Source organism: Arvicanthis niloticus, chromosome 2 (genome assembly GCF_011762505.2).
Source record: "Arvicanthis niloticus isolate mArvNil1 chromosome 2, mArvNil1.pat.X, whole genome shotgun sequence".
Lineage (NCBI taxonomy): Eukaryota > Metazoa > Chordata > Mammalia > Rodentia > Muridae > Arvicanthis > Arvicanthis niloticus.
The window spans coordinates 52,761,475-52,778,369 of NC_047659.1; the positions used below are offsets into that span (position 1 = coordinate 52,761,475).

At 44.3% G+C, this 16,895-nt stretch overlaps 1 protein-coding gene across 3 annotated transcripts in view; it reads right to left on the bottom strand.

The window, feature by feature from the left end:
• Sestd1 (SEC14 and spectrin domain containing 1) overlaps positions 1 to 16,629 on the bottom strand; it is an 89,179-nt gene extending 72,550 nt beyond the window's left edge. The window contains exons 1-2 of one of the 3 annotated variants that reach the window (XM_034495505.2): positions 16,418 to 16,629; positions 1,300 to 1,389 (exon numbers count right to left, since the gene is read on the bottom strand). The gene's annotated coding sequence lies outside the window, so the exon portion shown is untranslated. Of the gene's footprint in view, positions 1 to 1,299; positions 1,390 to 16,172; positions 16,190 to 16,417 lie in introns of those variants that run through there. The other 2 variants (XM_076928945.1, XM_034495506.2) reach the window with 2 other exon arrangements.
• Between the last annotated feature and the right edge of the window lie 266 nt (positions 16,630 to 16,895).

Sequence of the window (16,895 nt, forward strand, 5' to 3'; positions counted from 1 at the left end):
AATCCAGGGGCTTGGGTCCCAGCACAGGAATTAATCCAAGGCCCCAAAGCTAGCCACAATGTGTTCAAAATTATTGGCCAAGTCTAAGAACTAACACATTAAAATATTCAAGGATTAACTGAGACTAGTACTTATTAGTATCTTTATTCCCCACCCTTTCCCCATCCCAGCTGAAAGCACATTTACCTAACACAGCATAAGGAGTTGGTGAAAGGGACAGACAACAGCCTGGTGGGGACCATGAGACCCAGGAAGCAGCCCAACACGAGCTCTGTGGATTTCCTGTGGATTTCCTGTTTCATCACTGCCTCTCAGACTCCACAGTGAAAGAAAGGCTTTCAACCCAACACCACCAACAGTGGGGCTACACAGCACAACCACAGCCTTTGGCCACACACAAGGAAAGGCTACAGAGAGCCACGAGTTTCATTTCCCCCACATCCCATATCCCCACCCTACACAGAGGTAGAGCCTATATGAAGACCATAGTAGAATTCCATCAAAGTCTGTAAGGCAGCCTAGATGCTGGGCATGGTGGTGCATGGTTGTGTTATCAGTAATTGGAAGTCTAAGGAAAGACATCACCTGAATCCAGGAATTAGACAACCAGCCTGGCAACGCAGTGAGACCTGGTCTCAAACCAAGAAACAAACAAACAAACAAACAAACAACCTCCCAAATCAATTTTGAGCATGGCTAAAACAAATTTAAAAAACAAAGTTTCACCAAAGAAACAAAAGCTACAAGAAACTGAAAGGGAAGCAAGGCACAGTGGCACACGCCTGTGGTGCCTATAATCTAAGAATTTAGAAGGCTAAGGCAGGAGGATCAGAACCTTGAGGTGAACTGGGATACAGAACAAGTTAAACAGACTAAATAGTAATGTTTCAAAACAATCATGAAAACAAGAGAAGCTAATGTGTAATAATAATAATAATAATAATAGTAGTAGTACCGAAAAATAACATCTGAAAATCAAGGCTGGTTCATCACTCAGTGTTGTGATGCCAGGACAGGACGGTGAGACATCTCAGTGAGATACTCGTGCACAACATAGAATTCTAACAGGACAGAATCAGTCTGGTCCCAAAAGTGAGGGAATTGGGAGGAGGGGAGTAAAAATGTACTAGGAGAAATCAAGATGCTTTTGATCTGGCAAGAAATACACATGCTCAGGTCCAAGAAGTTAGGGGAAACCTAAAGAGGACAGAACCCAAGACATCTGCCTCAAGCCACAGCATAATAACTCTTCTGAAAACCCAGGACAAAGAACACATTCAAAGAAAAATGGGATCTTACCCGGTGTTCTGAAAAACAATTCAAATGACAGCAGGCCTCTCCTCAGACACCACAGTAGGCAGAAGGAGGCAGCACAATATTTTTCAAGCACTGAAGGGGGAAAAAAAAACAAAAAATGTTGTCAACCCAAAGCTACAGTCAACAAACGTAGGTCGAGCTCAAGGAAAAACTTAAGAGATTGGGAGATGAAGGGAAGCTGACAAATATGTCAACAATGGACACAGTTTTAAAGAATGGGTCAATAAGACTGGCGCTAACCGTGCCTCATGAGGACACAACCTGATACACAAAAGCACCCGTGAATACACTTTTCCTGTTTTTGTGTTTGACAGTTAAGGCAAAATGGTTTTATGCATAGGTAATATTCTAAAACATGGATGGAGTGGGGGTTCAACAAAATCTTTAGGAGACAGGACTTAACTGGTGGAAGTAGGATACTAGGTATTTGAAAAACACAGCTGGGCCTTCAGTTCCTGCTGCTGGGTCTCCTGGTGGCCAGGATGTGAGGAGCTGCTGTGGGGTGGCCCTGCTGCCTGGAACTCCTCCAGGACCAGCCTGCAACAACGGACTAGAAATATGACACCAGGAGCACACAGGAAACTTTCCTCCTCTAAGCTGTTCTGCCAGGAGGTCTGTCAGAACACCGAAAAGGCTAAGAGAGGGGACCAAAGCTTCTTATCTCACTATACTGGTAAATCGGTAACAGTATACTACAAGAGGTTACACACTCTGATGCTGAACACTGACAGGACCTAGAATCACTTAAGAGACAAGTTTCTGGGTGTGTGTATTGGGAATTTCTAGATTGATTTTACTAGAGTAGAAAGCACACCCCTATATGTGGGCATCACTGTTCTGAGGGCTGAGATCCCAGCCTGTAAGAAAGGACATGAGCTGAGGGCCAGCCTTCACCCCTCTGCTTCCCGACTGCACAGCATACATAGTATACATAAAGTATACTAATCCAAATACACTGAGATAGACAACAGACTGGTTCAAGAAACACGACCCAACTACAGCTGCCCATGACAGAGGTAACAACTGGAGACGGAGCTCAGGGCCTGGGGCCGGAAGCACACTAGGCAATCACTCCACCACTGACCCACTGGCCAGCCTCATTCCTGTCTTCCTTTTAGTCTTAAGACAATATCTAAGCTGGCCCTGAACTTACTCTGTACCTCAGGCACAACTCAAAGTTAGATTCTGCCTCAGCCTCCTGAGTAAGTGTGATCATAACACACTCCATCTACCCCAACATAAGCTCGCTACAGAGTAACTACAAAGGCAGGTTGAAAATCAAAGAATAAAAAGATATAAATTTAAAAAAAAAATAGTAACTGAAAGAATACAGAATGACCTCTACACAAAGCTGACTTTGGAGCAAAGAAAATATGAGACAGAGGAGCACATTACTTAATTCATGAAGATACAGCACACACTTAACAACAAGGCTGGAAAACATGGGCAGAAAGAGAACTGAAAAGGTAACCAGCAGACACCTGGAGCCTCAGCAGGCAGCTCCCTCCATTTCTTCCTCTCCTCTCCCGACCTCACTTCTTCCACCTTTCTTCTCCCATCCCTCTCCCCTTCCACCTCCCCCCATCACTGTCACCCTGCCCTAGCCCCTTAAAAGTTCATAAAAAAAGAAAATCAACAATAAAGAACCCAACAGCTCCAGATCAAGCCACAACTCCTAATCAACATTTACGTAACAATGTATCAAATAGTAGAATGTACCTATCTTTCAAAATATTCATGGACCACATCCCAACATGACCCCAGGCAAGCCCCAGTAAACTTGAAACAACTAAGATCAGACTGAATGTCTTCTCTGATGACTATGAAACCAAGCTAGAAATCAGAAACAATGATAACAACATGAAAGGAAAATGAATTTTCAACTATTTCAAAACTGAGGAGCAGTTTCTAAATAACCCCCTAGAAGACGGAGACCAAAGGAAAGGGGCAAAAGTGAAACTCATGGGATAACCTACATGGCGGAAGTTGGCCTCAATCCAACTCTGAGCTTATATATGATGTAAGAACTGGGCTCCCATTAACAAATTCCATTGAGCACATATCTTCTTACGGGTTGAGTGGGAACTGTTTATAACTGAATGGGATAAAATACATTTTTGTTTGTTCTAAGTTTACTTCTGGTATTGGGGCGCAGCTGGGTGGCAGAACACATATGTGCATACACAAGGCCCTGAGTTCAATCCTCAGCACTGCCATCTCAGTTCTTCTATGACTGAAGTCACTGAATCACATGACATTGGTGACAGTATCTGGGTGGGCGTGTCACCAATGCTTCCCTCCAGCAGCCTGTGCTCCATGCTCAAATGTCACCAAAGCAACTGAAGTGCCATGCACAAGTCTGTACAACAGATAGGCTGAACGTTGAGTGCTTGTGTTCCCTCAAAAGTCCGAACCCTCAACGTGACCTCTAAGGCAATGGGCTTCCTGTAATGACTAGGCCATGAAGACAGGACCAGCACCTTCCTGAAAGAGATGTCCAAATCCTACAGATGTGCGGACCTACATTCCAGCTACAGCCAAGCAGAGGACAACAGAGGACCTCAAGTTCACTTGGGCTGCAAAGTGAGCTCAAGGCCAGCCTCAGCAACTTACTGAGGCTATCTCATGTTTTTAAACGAAAAGAGGACCAGGGCCTTGAGTGTTTAAAACCCTGAGTTTAGTGCCTAGTGCAACAAGAGACGCCAAAAAGGACCCTTCTGCCATCCTCCAAGCAAGGCCACAGCAAGATGATGTCATCTATGAGTCACAGAAGACATCAAACTTGACACTGCTTTATTCCAGACTTTCCTGCCTTTAGAAGGATCAGAACTACACCAGTATTGCTTACAACACCCCCCAGAATACATGCTGAACAAACAAACAAACCAGAAAAAATAGCAGCCTGAACAAACAAAAACAGATGTAAATCATAAAAGTTCCTCTCCTAACAACATTATTTTTTCTAAAATATCTGATTTCAAGGAAGTATTAGGAGAAAAAAAACAAATATCTGCTTGGATGACTCATGCTAAGATATGAGTAACTGCTGGGCTTGAATAGTTCCAAGGTACAAAAACAGCCTCACTCAAAGGACACTGTAATAGAAACTGTGTACGCAGAACAGGATCCGAGTCTGCTCATCTGCGTAAGTCAGCTGCCCCAGGGCTAACACATCCTGCCGCCCAGTTTCTAGCATGATAGTTCTCAAGTATTTAGGATCTAAGTGGGATACAAATCCTAAATTACAAAGCACTGACAGTACATTCCTTTTTGCTATAAACCCAGATACTGAAGGGCTTTGCCACCTTTCCCACAGGGAAGGTATTTAGCACAAAGCTCTTGTATGGATAAAGACAAGACAAGCCCCACCCACATTTGTGAAATCTGCACCTGTCTGCTCAGCCACCATAAAGCTCAACCCTGGCTCCTAACTGCTCCAGGGCATCTGTGTAGATGGAATCTCCAGTCCCCAGGAGTCTGTCCTCTCTGATTAAATAGGACTGACTGAACTGTATTTTAAGGCAACTAAGAGAAATTTTGGCTTTTGGGTTCAGCTGGGTTTGGTGAAGGAAACAGAGGTCTGCTTCCATCTGGCTGAGCTCCTAAGGCTTTAAACCAGACTCAGATTCCACTCACGTGTTTACTTCCTGTCCTGGTTTAACATCCCTTTCCTTTCCTCAGCTCGGTGGCCACATTTGTATCCACCCTTCTATCAGCTCTAAGTGCCAATTATGTGTTCCTCGGTGCTGGAGTTTTTGTCTTGTGAGGGTTAAGCAGAAGGTACACGTAATATGCTGGGTTTACCTCGCAGACTCTCCAACAGAAGAGACAACTTCAGAAACAGCAAAGAACTTACCCTGTTAACCCCAGCCAGCTGAGACCTAAGCACCTTCCCATCACTCTAACAAATAGCACAGACGCCTACTTGTCAAGAGAAAAGGTTACTCTGGCTAGTGTTGGAGGTTGTCCTCTACTGGACCCCGCTACTTGTAAGCACAGAGGGTGAGGTAGCATGTTATGGCAGGCAAGCAGAGTAGAACCTCAGCACCAAGAAAACAAAGAGTGTTCGTTCCCCAGTGACCCAAGGAACCCACCACTAGACCGAAGTGCTTAAGGTCCCCACCCACCCCCTCAACACCACTATGGTGGGGCTCAGCTTCTGACACATGGGCCTTTGATGGACATGTTACATCCAAACTTTTGCCCAGGATGCCCAGAGCTAAAAGGCAAAAAGCAAAGACACCCAACTGCAGCAAGCTGGGAAAACAGACTCTGCTCTTGTTTTAAGCGGTGAGAAGAAGGGGAGGAAGGCAATGGAACGCAGCTGGGCCAGTTATTGATGACGCTACTGAACAGTAGAAGGTATCAGATGCAAGCGCTGACTGGCAACAGTCGTACCAGCTGGAGAACACGATGCAGAAGGAGAACGTCTACAAGCCGCCATTATTGCTAATCATGGTTCTATATGCAAAGAGCTTTCATTTCATGCCTAATTATTATGCAAAATAATAAATCTGCATGTTATAAACTATGTCAGACTGCTGTGTTTTGAGCTTTACTTTATATAACCACAAACTGTGCTTCTAGCCCTCTCCTGGCAGCTTCCTTCTTGGTCAATTACAAAGCTGCGAAGCAGCAGGGCCACTCCCTTAAGCCCCTAAGCATCCCCAGTCAACCATGCTTGCCAGTTCAGGAGTCAGCAATATGGAATTCGAAGGCTCGGCTGGTATGCCCTACAGCTACAGTATTTTAGTCTTTCCCAAGTTATTCCTCACCTCAACAGTTTCCTGTCACTTCCCAATTAATGGAGAACAAATGGGTTCTGAACAAGCAATATCCAAACCAAAGCTCTGCTTGTTTGTTTGTCTGAGATAGGATCTCACTGTATAGTCCAAGCTAGCCTTAACATAGCCGTAACTCACTATACCTCTCCAGCTCCCCTTGAACTCAGTGGCAATTCTCCTGTCTCAGTCTCCCAAGTGTTAGGATTATAGGCATAACCAAATCCTAAATTCTTAATACCTTGGTTTTAAAAGATACTCAAATTAATTAATAACAAAAGAAATTGCCAAAGGATAGACAGAGATCAAATAATTTGGTTACACAGTCAATGCTATAACACCACTCTTCTCAGATATCCCTGATCAATACGTAAACTAGTACCTCCAAGGAAGGGAAATTCAGCAGTATTTCCGAAGAGAAGAACTGCAAGTACCAAGAATCAAATGACAGGTAATCTTGGTTGTCTACTTGACTATATCTAGAACCAAATAAAGCACAAGCCATCTCAACAATGCTGTAATGGATTTTTCTTAACCAGGTTATGAGAAGTAAGAAGACCCAACCTCACTCCAGGCCATACATTCTGGTAGAAGCCCACATAAAAGGACACGAAAGAAGGAAACTTTTTTGCCTACTTGCTCTCACTCTTGATGGCAAGTTCATCTCTCCTATTGCTGTGGTTCCCCTTCCACATATTAGAACCAACTTTTTGGGGATTCTAGCATAGACTGAAGACCAGCAGCTCTCCAGGAATCCTTCAGGCTTTTGAGTATTTGAGTGTTAGAATGCTCAGACATACAGTGCATGTACTGAGTAACTATGAGACAGCCACTGTTGGGCTGCCCAGACTGCAGCCTGTAAACTAGTCTGAAATCCCCTTTGAATACTGTATTCATTCTATCAGCTCTGCTCCTTTAAAGAACTCTAACTAAAGGAGACCTGAAATCCAGTTTCTGGAAATATTCTGACAAGTACCTTCCCTCTCCATTAGCTGTGAAATAACAAAACAAAGCAAACAAACAAAAGGAATTGATCACAGTATTATTCTGACATCCAAAAAGAGTGCAAATTTTAATACTAGTAAGCACTCATCATGCATCAGAATCAGGGCAGATGTTCCCTTAAGCTTCTCACACGTTTTCTCATTTAATCCTACTACAACTCCTGTGAGGTGGGTACCAGGGGGAAAAGGCCAGGAAAAGGTGATCCACGATCCCATTGCTACGGCAGAGCTAGGGTCTGGACCTAGATGACCAAGCTCCCACATCTGCTCTCTCAACCACTATAACTTATAAAATCACCCAAGTGTCTATTACATGACAAGGCTTACATAAAGTATGTGGAATGTTTACAGAAATATCAAGATTTGTCAAATATACACCCATAGCATGGTTGTGATGAGGAAAGTATCAGACACACACATTCAGGTGAGTTCTCACTTCAAACTATTAATCATCCAAAACTACAAGGCCAAGCTGAAAGAAAAGAACTAATGCAATGTAGTATTCTGGAAGGGACCATGGGCCAGAAAAGGGGTAGTAAGTGGGAAAGCAATGATGCCTATATAAAGTCTGGAGTTTAGTCACCAGTGACATGCCAATGTTGGTTTGGTTTTGACTAATCTACTATTGTAAGATAAGCTCAGGGGAAAGTGAAACTCAGTGAGGTGCATGAGAGACAGCGTGTACAATATAGAGGCTGGGGATACAGCCCAGTGTCAAAGCACTTACCCACATGAGGCAGCACTTGTATTGCATGAGATGCTGAGTTTGACCCTAGCAGCAAAGACACACACACACACACACACACACACACACACACACACACATTCTCTTGCACACACTCACACTTCTCACACATAAACACACACATTTTTAAAAGACAACTGTAAAGGGGTGGCATACACTTGTAGTCTCAGCTGTGTAGTAGTCTAAGGCAGGAAAATCATGTAAACAAAGCATATCTCATAGGCAGCACAGCAACACGGCAAGGTGCATCTATAAAAATAATGTGTAAATAATCCAAGTGCAGTGGCTCATGCCAATAATCTCGGGCCTTGGGAGGTGGATGCAGGGGAATCAGGAGTTTAATGTCATCTTCGGTACAGAGTTTCAGAATAGCCTGGGCTACAAGAGACCTTGCCTCCAAAGAAAGCAGCAAAAGAGGCAGAACAGGAAGAGAGGGGAAGAGAAAAAATGGAGAAATAGAGGGGGAAGGGAAGGGAAGAGAAGAAGAGAGAGGAGAGGCAAGAAGAGAGAATGGGTGGGGGAAGAGAACAAAGCTCTCATGTACCGGCATGAGGAAAAATAAGCCAAAGTTCAGACAGCAGGCGTACAGTACTGGAAGACTGTGGGAACAGGGTCTGAGGTGTCTTTAATGTGAAAAGGGTAAGAAAGCACACATGCATAAAACAGGCACTTCTGGAAGGGCACATGAACCTACTAAGACTGGCAGCTTCACAGACGACAGTATTCAAGGAACAAGAATCAAAGTAAGTCTTCAGGTGTCTTCTTGGAAGTCTACGCATGCATTACCTATTCAAAGTACAACTAACTTTTATAATGAAAGGACTTAAACTAAGATAAACTGTGAAGGTAATATAGGGAGAGGGAAAGACAAGGAAATCCAGAGATTAAAGGAAGCCCTGTCTCCTCTACTATCTGTTGAGACTCTTCCCACCAACATCATTTCTCCTTAAACGTCCTTGGAGCCTAACTGCTTGCTGAGCCAGCATACTCTCAGCTGCTTCTTCAAACTGGCCTCTCTCCCTGAAAAAATCTAAACTTAAAAGCCACCCACCTTTTGTGTTTTTAGCATGCCATGTATCTTATCTACTCCAGGGACAGCAAGCACCAACGCTCATGCTGTCTGGACTCCCACCCAGGCAACAAGCCCTGCTCAGAGCTCCTACTGCCACGCTGACTTGTGAAACAAGGACTATCTACCATATCTGGCCCCTGATGTATGAGTTTGTCTACCTTCATGTCCTCATGCCTTCATGTGCGTGGAGTTCATGTGTATGTAGTTATACCACATGCTGCTCTGAAGTGGATTAAGGATATAAAATGTATAAACTATTAAAACTTTAATGCAAGGAACCAAGGCTGGGGCTGAGACAAACGCTACAGGTTGTTCAGCAGGAGACCTACTGAGTCACCCTGGGGTGAGTTTCATATCCAGTGTTGGCTTTTGGGGCCAGTATAAGAGTTTGGAAAACCCAGTCCACGGGGAAGACTTTGTGAAGGAGACTTCTTATATGAAGCAAAGCGACCTATACAGAATAACCTAGGAAATGATGCACACTCACACCTTCAAAGGGTGCCATTGTTCCTGTCGGTGCTCCTCAGGAGGCTGGTGACACTTTACCAAAGCCCAGTTCAGCACCCTGATCTGGGAACAGACAGGAACTCTGACAGCCCTGGGTCAGGACACTTGGCACTCCCATCTCTTGCCTCCAGTTAAAGGATAAGCTCTATGGAGACAAGTCCCGCCTCTTCTACCCAGACTCCCAATGCTTCTGGCATTCTCCAAAAATTAAAAATTAAAAAGACTTACTCAATGTCAGTGAAAATCTACATGGTGCAACTGAGCTCACCCTGGCAAAAGCTCCCTCTAACCTAAACATTGCATTTCCACCCTCTTTAAGAAGCTGAAGCCTCCAGTTTCCCAATCCCTTTGTGGGATTATTAGGTATCAATTTCATTTGTGATCTTCCAATACCATTTTTAGTTTTGCATATCCCTCACTCAAAGCATGCCAAGATACCCAATCAATGAAGCTGAAAGAGAAGCAAACAGTCCAGCGATCCCTATTTAAAGGAAAAACAATATTACCATCTTTCGAGAGTATAATCAATAGCTCTTTACAAACCAGCTGACAGGGCCAGGCTCCTTTCTAAATGACTCTGTAAGTCCAGAGAAGACAGGGAATTCTAATGCAGATTCTCTCAGCTTCTTTCCAAGAACCTGCAGTTTCTGCAAATTCTGAATTTTGATAGACTTGTCCCACCTGGGTCTTAACATACATACACACCCCCACGGTCAGAGAACACTGAGCTTCCTTTTAGGGCCTCTACCCCATGCTCTCTACCTGAGCAAACTAGAAATGAAATGAGTACTGAGTAATAAATTATGTAGGTAAAACAATCATGGGCAAAACAAAATATTGAGAAAAAAAAGGGCCACTCTCAAGCACAGACATTAGGACACATTAACAATTCTCTATCTGTATTTTATTCATGGAACTCATTAATAAATAAGTAGTCTCCTTCGACCCCGGATGGGCTGTTTGTACATCAGTATTTCAGTTTGCAGGACACTACACTTAACTCCCTGTACTGAGGGACCATTATCCCCCCACCACAAGAAGGGGCAGGTGTAATGAATGAAGACCTGGCCAGGAATTGTCAGGTGGAGAAGAGAATGGCTCTTTTGCTAAGGATCTGAGCAGGTAGGCCAATGGTTAGCAACCATGACACCCTCCATCTCTGACTTAGGACTACAGTTCATTTTATTGATCCAAATAACCTGGCTGGTCACTAATTATTTGCAAAAAAAAAAAGGGGGGGAGGGGGGAAATAAAAAGAGAAGAAAAAGTATTCAAATACCAACCAGAGGCCAGTCACAATAATCGTCTTCCTCAAGACTAACCTATATGATAGGTGTTGTCATCCCCTTTTACTGAGAGAAGCTCACTTGTCTGAAATCAAGTAGATAACAAGTAACAGATGATAGATAACACAAGGCTAACTAAGCCAGGTCTCTGCAATCTACGACTTTCCTCTGCTTTCCTGCCTCAAAAGACTCAAGTGTTTGGAAAGACCTGCCTGCCAAAATTAAATAGATAGCCTTGGAGGTTTCACAAATCCTTCCAACTCAGTGGAAGCCAGCCAAGCGCCATCACTCTGTCCCCTTAAGTTTGTTCTTACTAAGCTACAGCATGATCACAACAGCCACAGTAACAAATTATATCTGAAAAGCATGTGGCAGTTTATTATTGGAAACTTTCTTTTCTTCTTTACTTCATATTTTTTTGGGGGGGGGGCACCTGCCAAGGTGTATTTGTGGAGGTCATAGACAACTTGTTCTTGGGTCTTGCTCTGCACTAGGTGGGTCTCAGGGATAGAACTCAGGACATCAGGCTTGCCATCAAGCACCTTCTCCCACTGAAAACTCTTACCAAGCCCAATGATTTTTTTCATGAGACATGGTCTCATGTATGCCAAGCTGGTTTCAAACTCCCTCTATAGCCAAGGACAAGAGTTCTGATCTTTAACCTTTCCTAAGTGCTGCATATTACAGGCATGTGCTCCCACTCCTGTTTATGTAGTGCAGGGGCCTGACAAGGGGTTTCACATACGTTAGGCAAGCATTCTACCAACTACACTTTTTCTTGTCTTTTTAATTTTTATTAGATGCAACTACTTGGCTTTCTCATATTATGACCCCATATTTCATTTAACATTTCCAGACCCTGTGAGTATAAATTATCAAATTGTATAAGACAGTGGAATTAGAATAAGAAGAGTAAGAAGCCCACCTATGATTCACAGCCGGTAAACAGACATGTAGGGCTTACACTATCATTCTCTATAAGAAAAGCCACTATGACCCTACATATACTGACTGAATCATCTACCTTTGTCAACTCATAAAGTGTAACAGAAAACAAGTGCAGGAATCTGATAGTACAGAAAGAAGGGGGAAAATCAGAAAGGTCATCTCAGGGTGCTCTGTTCCCCACAGGTGTCAGGTGATAGCTAATGCATACTGACAAGACAGGCAGCTCTCTCTGCCCCAGACCTCAGAAACAGGGAAAGTGTCCCACTTATCTCTGAAGCTCTATTTAATCTGGATGCCAAAATCCATCCGGCAAGGACAAACTGAAAAGGGAATATAAACATTGTATTTATCCTGTACAAAAACAGATGTGGAAGTCTTAATATATTCAAGTGAAAAGTAGAAGGATCCATGAACTATGTATGATACCATCAGGAAGAAAGACTCTCGTGAATGCATTGCTCTGTATGTGTGTGGTGGGCCATGGGAATGTGTGCAAAGATACAGGTGTAGAAATGGGAACGACATTGTTTACAGAGATGGCTACAGGCTCAAGGGGAAGTAAAGAGACAAGAAGTAAGGGAAGATAGTCCCAGGACTCTTTCAGTTTTTATAGCTAGCATGTTCCGTGTCTGATAAATAAAAATACATGTTAAAAGCAGAGTCTAACTATTCATTTCCTGCAGCTGCTCTAGTTAGGACAGCCAACACTTATTCTTTTTATTCACTCACTCATTCACTCAATCAACAGACACCCAGGGTCCAACTCCTCCAAGTGTGTACTGGGTAACAGTAGAAACAAGAAGACTAGACACCAGGTTCTTAAACAGACCACTTACTTGCATAAAACATGGTGCCAAGAGAGTTGAGTCAATTTCTAATCTTTATATAAGCCAGATTTTCTAAATCTCATTCTTTAAAAAAAATTACCTTTTTTCTAATTAATAAATGTATTTGTACTCATTTATTTGACAAATGTCAGTCCCTGCCTACGTGTCAGGTACCACACTGTGCAATGGATTTACCACGAAGAATAAATCTATATGGGCCCCACCTAGCTTCTACAGAGTTGGAAATTCTCCAAACATTAGAATTTTAATGGGTGCATAAAAGCTTCAAAGTGAAACTGCACCCTCCAAACTAAAATTTAATTCAAGTTTAACCCATAGAAATATGATTATTTTTGTACAAATCATTCAATTATTTTAGCCCTAGAGGGAAAAAATTAATGAGAAAATAGAAGCCACATGAACAAGGGCTGTAGGATCATGTAAGGATGAAGAAATACTCTGATTCCTCATCAAAATAAAGTAACCATAACTTTCCTCCATTAGGATGGGAGGAAACAATTTATCTTTAAAAGCATAACAAAATCTGGTAACAAAACAGTAAGCTCATACACTTGCTTCCTTATATCTGGCTTAAGTTTTCCCCCAATTTTGCTATTCATTAACCAAGCAAAATGGAACATCTGCATGCCTCATCGAGCAGAAGAATGCAGGAAGTAAAGTCAAAAGACAGACTCTGCCTCTAAGTGTAAAGTTTAAAAACAAGCAAACCATAGACTCTTTCTGCACCTACTAGTAAACCTCATAAAGTCTATCTTCTAGAACAATTTAGAGATTAAATATGAAAATTCCCATGCAGGCATAAACTATAAACATTCTCCAAAGAAAATACTAATGCAAACATAAGAAGGTGAAATGCAAACAAAAACCACTTCACTTGACAGCCATTAGGATTGACCGAGCTCATCAAATAAAACAAACATTAGCAGTGAAAACATGGAAAAGGGGAACCCTCGGGTCAGAGGTGGAGGTGTGGCTTGGCTGGTAAAATGCCTGCATGTGTAAGATTCTGAGCATCATCACCAACACCAGATCAAAAATAAATTAATTAAAGAAAATAGAACCTTCACACGTTAGTGGTGAGACTGCCAATGTACAGCAGCTACAGGAAACAGTTTAATGGTCCCTCAAAACGCTGTCTTCGTCATGTGACAGGGAATTCCACACAGAGGTACAGTCCCAAAAGAAATTAAAATATATACATAAAATATCTGAAAATGAGTATGTACCACAGCATTATACAAATAGTTGATATAAAATAACCCAAATGCACATCAGCTGAATTTACGATTTTGGTATATCCCTACAGTGGAATATTATTCTGTGATTAAAAATGGTATACTATAATACAGATGAACACTGTTGACAGGCTAAGGAATTAAAGACCACATAGGACATGCCCAAAAAAGACAAATAAATCCACAGAGACAAGGAGCAGTTATATTTGCCTAGAATTGGCTGTGATGTTTACATAATCTCACAAATAGACAAAACTACAAAACTGTCCACTATAAGAGTAAATTCTGGGGCTGGAGAGATGGCTCAGTGGCACTGACTGCTCTCCCAGAGGTCCTGAGTTCAATTCCCAGCAATCACATGGTGGCTCACAACCATCTGTAACAGAATCCAACAGCCTCTTCTGGAATGTCTGAAGAAAGTGACAGTGTACTGAGTACATACATACAATAAATAAATAAATAAATAAATCTTTTTTTTAAAAAGAGAGTGAATTCTATGGCATGAGATAGATCTCAAATAAGCCTACTACAGAAATCTAAGTTTCTCTTCCTTTTATCCGAAATGCCCTGCTTTTCTATTCTCAATCTGCCTCTGCTACTGTAATAGGACACTGACCAAAACCAACTTGGGGAACTCACTTTACAAGGTCTAATCCTCCAGCAATCCCTTCCTGCAGGGTAACCAGGGCAGGAACTCAAGGCAGGAACCAAGCAGAAGCCATTGTTCTGTTTGCTTTCTTATGTAAGCCAAGACCACCAGATGAGAAACAGTACCAGCCCACGGTGGCCTGGACCCTCCCACGTGTATCATTAATCAAAAACCTGCCCCCCCACAGACATACAGTACAACAATCTGATAGTGGCAATTACTTAAATAAGATTCCTTCTTCCAGGTAAGTCCAGTTAACAAAACTAAGCAGTACACTAGAAAACAGCCTACTTTCCCCCAGAGATTACTGTGTTTGCTTTCAAAAGCTAAACAAAAAGCTTTGGAAGTAGGAGTGAATGGTGTTTTTAATAAAGTGAACTTATTCCAAAGAAATTGTACAAATCTGCTATAACCTTGATCCTTTAAAAAAAAAAATCAAACTTACTCAACTGTGTTTCTCCTGAGGGAATCCTTACAGAATGCATTTGTGTATACATATACATACACCAAAATGTTTTTTTTTTCTGGATTTTTTTTTTCAGACACGTCATTAGTAAGAATGCCTGTTTAAAATACTTTTAGGCACCTGCCAACCAACTGAAACCCAGGTAGACCTTACTTTCTGTCCTTGTATGTTCTGCATTCTGCTTTAAAATGTCTGGGTCCATCACTGCCCTACTCTCTTCCATAGAGCAAGGCTTGTTCACAGTGGTTAAAATGCTGGTAAACTTTAAATGCATAGAGTGGGGCCAATTTTTAAGGTTAAGTTGATCTGGAATGTCTGAATACATATTCAGCAAAATGATTTCCTGGAATTCGGGATATAAAAACAATCAATAGAGATGTGCAAATGCTTAGTAATTCCTTTGGAGGTTTGTTGTTGTCATTGTTACAGGGTAAAGGCAGCCTCCAAGTTCTGTCCACAAAAAAAGTATTATGTATAAAGGCTTCCTGGTTCTAGAACAAAGAAAGTATTTTATTGCCTAAAGCAAAGGGAAGATATTTTCCTTCTATTTTGTATTGTTATACTAAAATAGCATACCAATGAACCCAGCTAGGTGTGACAAGTCCCAAGGTAAACAAAGATAAACTCTTTATTGTGATTTCTTCCTTGATGGGGGTAAATCTATCCCCCTAAAATAAATAAATAAATAAATAAATAAATAAAATTGATTCAACCAGAGAAAACCACAGGGATTTTCCAACATGGGGGTACCCTGAGTGACAATTTTAATGTACGAGCCTGTCAAAATGCTGGCAGGCATGGTGGGTTATGCTGGATACAGACAAAACCTGAAGACAGCTAGGACCTGTCAAACCGCAGCTATCTAGTTATTCCCACAGCAGAATTCCCAACTTCTCTGGGTGAGGGCCATGTGTGAGAAGGTGTCAATGCTTGAAGAGTCAAGGGGCTGTCAGTGTCTCCACGCCTTAGCCACAGTCAGGGTGAATCCCACCATCTCCTCCAGAGCCGGGCAGACTGCGACTGTCCTTCTTTCTAAGGGACACTGGATAACACAGGTCCCCGCGCCCTGGTCAAGTATCTCCGGCCTCCCTTTGTGGCTGTCTCGGACTAGAGGGCTGTGACCCGCCCGCAGGCCCCGGAGAAGCCGAGCCCTACGGGCTACCCCAGAGCTCGGGCCCTGCAGCCCGCGCGTCCCGCACCGGCAGCTACCGGCACACACAAAGGAGCGGGCCGGGATGCGGGGGCGCGGGGGCTTGCCCGGGATGCTCGCACGCGGGGAAAGGGGACCCCATGAATCCAGGCTGACACTCAAACCTGTTGCTGGATTCGGGGCCCAGGGACCCCCGCCAGGGCGCGGGCGCGACGGGTGCGGGCCGAGGCCGAGGCAGCGGGAGCGGGGAGGGCCCGCGGGGCTCGCACCTCGGGCGCTTTGTCTACGGCGGGCGCGGACCAGCCGGCGGCGTAGCGGGCTGTAGGGACCGCGGCCGCCCTCCCGCCCGCGCCACGCGCGTCCCTGTCCCGCGCGGCCTGCGCCCCCCGCCCCGCGCGGCCGCACTCACCTGGCTGGCGCGGGCCGGGCTGGCGGGCGTTGGGGACGACGCGGGGACGCCGGCGCGGCGGGCGGAGAGCTGGGCGAGGCGGGAGAGAGGCGGGCCGGGGGCGGAGCGGCCCGGGCGGCGGGCCCGCGGCAAATCGTTGCCCGGCCCTCCGTGCGTCAGGCTGGGGGGCGGCGGCGCGGGTGGCCCGGCCACCTCCCGGCACCCGCGGCCCGGCCCCGTCCGCGCGACCTCGCGTGCGCCCGTGGCGGCGGCGCGGAGACCCCGCCCGGCGCGGAAGGGGGCGGGGCGCCTGGGATTGACGTCCTGTGGTCCCCACCCGGCAGAGCCGGACCGCGTGGGTGGTTGGAGCAGCCCGGGCTGGGGGTCAGGAAGTGTGGCTGGAGTGGTCCTAAACACCTTGTTTCCTCCTGCTTCACCCACCTCCCACTTCCAGAGTCTCCGAGGTCTCCCCAAGTGTAGAGACCCCTGTGTGCTGGGG